The sequence below is a fragment of the Mesoplodon mirus genome, assembly GCF_964341445.2.
Source record: "Mesoplodon mirus genome assembly, chromosome: 11".
In the NCBI taxonomy this organism is placed as follows: Eukaryota; Metazoa; Chordata; class Mammalia; order Artiodactyla; family Ziphiidae; genus Mesoplodon; species Mesoplodon mirus.
The window spans coordinates 61,148,583-61,154,028 of NC_138987.1; the positions used below are offsets into that span (position 1 = coordinate 61,148,583).

Consider the following 5,446-nt stretch of genomic DNA (forward strand, 5'->3'; position numbering starts at 1 on the left):
CAAAACTTGTTCCTTTCTTCCTAATATCCCCAGAATCCTAAGTAATGTCCCAAGAGAAGCCTGAGGAGGAGGTGGGGACTGAAGTGGGATGGGTGTTCCCAGTGACATGAGAACCCCTCTCTCCACTTTATTTCCCTCCCTCTGATGCATCCCCTCCCCACACAGTCCCCAACTCCCCCTACCATGCACCCCAGTCTTGGGTTACAGGGCCTTAGCAGGCCGTGAGGCACCCCAATACATCATGAGATCCACCAGGAAGGTGAGCGTGTAGCTCACGGGGAGGTAGAAGAGCTTGGCGTCCCAGCCAGGGGAGTATCGGGTGCGGGGGTGGCCGGCGGTCAGGGCATGCTCCATGCAGTCGGTCACCAAGGACAGATCCTGGCTGCACTTTGTCTCCCACAAGCCAACTGATTTCATGCCTGTCCAGAATGAGAAAGAATCTAGATATATTCCCCCCTCCATCCACTCTCACTCTGGAATCAACTTATGGAGCAATGTTTCTAAGAATCCCTAGACCCACTAAATTGAATCCACCTAAATTCCCAAATGAGTGCCCCAACTCTTACCCCAGGAACACGTGGTTCCACACCAAGGCACCTTTAACTCCATTTCTGAGAATGTCTGGATTACATAAACTGCAGGTATCTACAAACCATGAATCTAAGGACATGAAAACCAGCTGTTCTAATGCCAGCTTGCCATGAGTACATGGGTATCTTCCATATTTGGCCTCAGGTTCTCCCCAAATAACTAGAAGTTCAGATGAGACAGTGGCTCCAGGTCTACCAAGCCTGGATCCTTTCCTTAGGTTACAAGTTGACCACATGGGACCCTGGGGATGGAGCTCATGTGCCCACTGTGTGGGTGAGTCAAAGTCTGGAGGATGGACCTGAGACTGTAGGAGGTGCTAATGACGGACCCAGGCTCCCAGACAAGGGTTTGCTTCTCTCTCCAAGGTCCTCAGCTCACTCACCTGAGGCCAGGAATGTCTCCGCATAGAGTTCCTTGACCTCTGGGCTGGCCTGATCCCATGCTGCCTGGAGGCCCCGAGAAATTGCCTCAGGGCTGGTCACAAAGGTCTTGAAGTAACCAGGCTCGATCATCGCTCCCGCCCTTCACCCCAAAGTAGGAGAGCTCCTTCCTGCAAGGGAGGCAGGCAGAGGGGCAAAGACTTCAGAGTTTTTATAAACCAAGACACAAACACACACACACACAAAATAAGACACCGACACAGGATTGCAGTGCGATAAGCAGGAAACTCTGGGAGGTTGTGAAGTACAGAAAAGCCAGAAGGAGAAATCTTATGATGATGTTATTCTGTATAGAGTTTGAATATTTTTCCAAATATTTTATATACACGTGCTTACGCTTCTAAATCCTACCCGTTGAGTTGCAAGGTACCACTTAAGGACTATCTCCTCATATTCCCCTCACATCCAATTGATCACCGGGCTTTTTATATTTTATCCCCTCCATACTCAATTTCCTCTCTCCCCTATCCTAACCAGTCTACCCCCTGGCCATTTATCAGCTGGGCTGGTGTAACTGGACCCTAAAATGCATCTCCCTACCTGGGATCACTCCCCTGCCCCATATTCAGAGCCATCCTCAGCCCTGCAGCCAGTAGGGTCTCTACTGCTGATATGATTAATTACTTTCCTTGATTAATTGCTTCCATGGGGTTACACTGCAAACAAGGCTCCCCCAACCTAATATCATAGCAGTAATGTAGGTGGAGCACACTGTAGCCAAATTATATTGGTGACAATTCTACCTCACTTTCTGATTGTGGGCCATCTTCCAGGGCAGAGTAAATTCATTCAAACTCTACAGTCGTCAAGTCCATCCTGACACCAAGAACTTAGAAAGGAGCTTCCCAATGAACGCCTGGCAAAAGCAAGAGAGAAAGTTCTGGGAAAAAGAACTCTAATTCTGTGATGAAAGGAACCCCCTGTAAAAGGCTCCCTCAGAAGCACAGAAGCAGAAGGACCAAGGTAGGGGGAGGGTCTCTGTCCCAGGCCATAACCTGAGGGAGTCCAAGAAGGCCTCCATGCCATATTGGAAATGCAGTAACCTCCACCCCAGAGGGACATGCGGCCCATGACACTGGAGATGTTGACCAAACGGCCCCTCGCCTTCCGCACTAGGAACAGCAGACTCAGGGTCACCTTGATCACCCCCAACAGGTACACGTCCAGTATCTTCATGAAGTCCTGGTTGGTCAGCCACACACTGGGTGCAGTGGACATGGAGATGCCGGTGTTATTCACCAGGCCCCAGAGCCCTGGGAACAGTGAGGGCGAGAGGGCAACACCATGCTGGGCCTGTGAGTGAGGACCCAGCTGTGGTTCCAAGTCACCTTCCACCCAGTGAGGACTTTAGGAGAGAGGCTGCAGGGGGAACGGCTGGAACAGAGACCAACATGCTGCCTGCGGGTCTGGGGAGATGAGACCCTGTAAGCGGTTGGAGGACAGATGGTGCGCCGCCCCCCTGACTCAGTCTTCACGCTCAGCCCACTGCCTGATGACAAGGGTTAAGCACCCCAGGTTGGATGAAGGCCGGGACTGAGGCTGAGGAAATCTAGTGGGTCCATAGTCTGGAACTCGGAGGGTGAGGTTTTGGGTTTTCACAGTCCATGTTGTCCTTGCAGACATTATCAATATTCACCTACATTTTCAGATTTTCTGACAGCTGCAGGACTGAGTGCTCGACAGCTAGTATGAGGGAAAGAGAGGGAAATATAGAGAGACAATGAGGAAGGGAGGGGAAGAGAGGAATAAAAGATAAGGGATAAAAGACAAAAACAAAAAGATGAGTAATATCTGGGTGGAGATTGGCTGGGTAAAACAGACCTGAAATCCCAGGTTTGGGAGAACATGTTGACAGGCCTGGTATTGACCTCTAGGGCCTGGCCTTGAAATACCCGCATCAATACTGAGCAATGTTCCTGCAGGAATCTGGGGAATTCCATGGGGTAGGCTTTCAGGGGGAGGCAGGGCTGCCTCTATTAACCACCCTCCCCCAAATCGGAACTTACACTTTGTCCCAGAGAAATACACCCTCTCCTCCCACCCACACAGGAGGCGACTCTGACCCCTGACTCTCAGTTCACAGTTCACCCAGCTTCATGGAAACCTCTCTGCAAGACTCAAAGACACATACCAAATACTTAAACACTTACCAACTAATAGAACTCAGGGCAGAAGAGCAAGGTCAGGGGAGTTGGGTGCAGGGTGTTGGAATTATTAACACACAGAGTTAGTCCCCCCCCCCCGCTCAGTACCAAGCCTGCCCTTGTAGGAATGTATATTCTCCCACCGTATTTGACACCAAAGACCCAATTAATATACATGGTTACAACGTAGGGAATTGGGTAGAAAGAAGTTTACCAAGACATCATTTACGTTGAATCCAATGAATAAAATGTGGGAAACAATTACATTCATGCCATGAGGTACTTTTTACTAAGTAGTGCTATTCTAAAGTATAGAACATTCTCAATCATTATTTATTATGTTTTTGAAGAAATTTTTGTTATGTGTAAATTTGTTCAACTTCTTTCAGTGGAAAATTAGGATACAAATTATGTACAAAATGTAATACCATGTACGTAAAAATGTTATCAGTACTTATGTGCGGGTGGCATGATTTGGGGTAACTTTGGTTTTTATCCATGTATTTTTCCCGTTTTTCACAATGATCATGTTTTAAATCTATACTTAGATAAAAGAAATTAAAGTTCTTTCCTTCTACCATAAAACACAGGCAGAAGTATAGGAAAACACACACACACACACACACACAAATGAAAAATAAAAGAGAGATAAAGTAACTCCATAGTAGTTTTCTGACCTTCCTTAGGAAAGTCCTGACAGCTCAGTGTCGACATCTTAAAAAAGTGTGACATTTAAACACAAGTCAGATGACTAGGGGTCACCAGCAAAACATGATCAAGTGCTGAGAACTCAGTTCAGTTCCAGCGCTGCCCCCCAGCCCCCCATGCAGCCTTCCAGCCAGAGCGCCCGTCTCCACCCGTCCTCCAAAAAGTGCACCCCGATCCCCCTGGTCACTCAGCATCAAGAAACCCAGACCTTTTGCTGAGAGAGGAGGGGACACCAAACAGGAAGTCTGCAAGGACACATTCTCATCAGGGAAAACTCTCCCCCAGGCTGCAGAGCCTCAAGGTTGCAAGGTGGGTGTGGGATGCAAGAGGCTTGGCTGGTAAGCTGGGTGAGTAGAACACAGGGAGGACTTCAAGTCCTGGAAAACACCTTGGGAATCTCCCCAGGCAGCTGTCAAGGCGTCTCCACTTCACAGAGAGGAGTTAGACTTGAGAAATCTGGGTGGTACCTCTGTCCCTCACATGTTCCTTTACCCACTTGGCCGCAGTGATGCTCTCTGTCTTCGTGACGTCCAGGATCACCGTTTCCAGCCTGTCTGACGTCTGATTCCTCAGCTGCTTGGCCCCCTGCTCCGTCAGACATGCTGCCAGCACCCTCAAGCCTCGCAGGTCCAGCTGCCTGGCCAGTGGGTTCCCAAAGCCTGAGGCACATCCCGTGATGAAGACGAACTTGTTCTGGAGGTGGCTCACCACCTGCCTCTCCCGGTACCAGCGCAAGAGGTAGTACAGGCCCACGAGGACCGCCAGGCACAGCCACATGGCTTTGCAAGGGACAGACACAGGCAGGCTGGGGTGAAACTCGAGTCTGGCTAGTGTTGAGACAGGAAGACTTAAGAACACATACAATGTTGATTGGCCAACCAGCCTCCAGGCTCTCTGGCATGGAGTCCTCAAGATTTTCCTCTTCACCCTCTTTGGTGAGTAATACTGATTATGGCCCCAGTGTTAATGCTCTTTAGTACATTTACACCATTTCTAATAGATGTCATTGTATTTCCAACACAACCCCTTGAGGATCTTTTGCAACCACCATTTCCAGGTCCTCCCACACCTCACTGTTTCCCCTGCTTACCTCTCCCCTCTCCACTCTCCACATTGGACCTTTATGTCCTTGGTCTCATGGTTCACAGCTATCTTCTTCCCTTTTTCGTGCTCAGCCTGGGACTGGGGTCTCCCTTACCTACTGGAGATTCTTACAAGGGGAATACATGTGGAATCAAGACACAAGTGGCTTCAAAACCCAGCTCTGCTGCCAACCAGCTGTGTGACCTTGGGCAGCTGGCTTAGCCTCTGAGCCTGGTCTCCTCTGCTGGCTCAGCTCACAGAATTCACTCTCGAAAGACTAAGTCCGTCTCAGCCTCTCTAGGATTAGAAGGGGAAGGCAAACGAGAATAAGGTCTCTCCTGATGAAGTGGTTCCCTGGGCCTGAAAGGTGTTCAGGAGAACAGCGGGGGTGTCTGATCTCAGAGGCAAGGAGAGGGGACAAGAAGGGAATGGGGGCGACACAGGCAATGGTGAGACATCTCCCAGATGCTGGACCAATTG

The 5,446-nt window shown here is 49.5% G+C and overlaps 1 pseudogene across 1 annotated transcript; it reads right to left on the minus strand.

The window, feature by feature from the left end:
• Positions 1–201: 201 nt before the first annotated feature.
• LOC309812533 (retinol dehydrogenase 16-like) lies at positions 202–4,660 on the minus strand (annotated as a pseudogene). The gene is made up of 4 exons: positions 4,351–4,660; positions 2,027–2,284; positions 974–1,141; positions 202–419 (listed from the first exon to the last, which is right to left on the minus strand). The product of its transcript is annotated as a retinol dehydrogenase 16-like (transcript).
• Between the last annotated feature and the right edge of the window lie 786 nt (positions 4,661–5,446).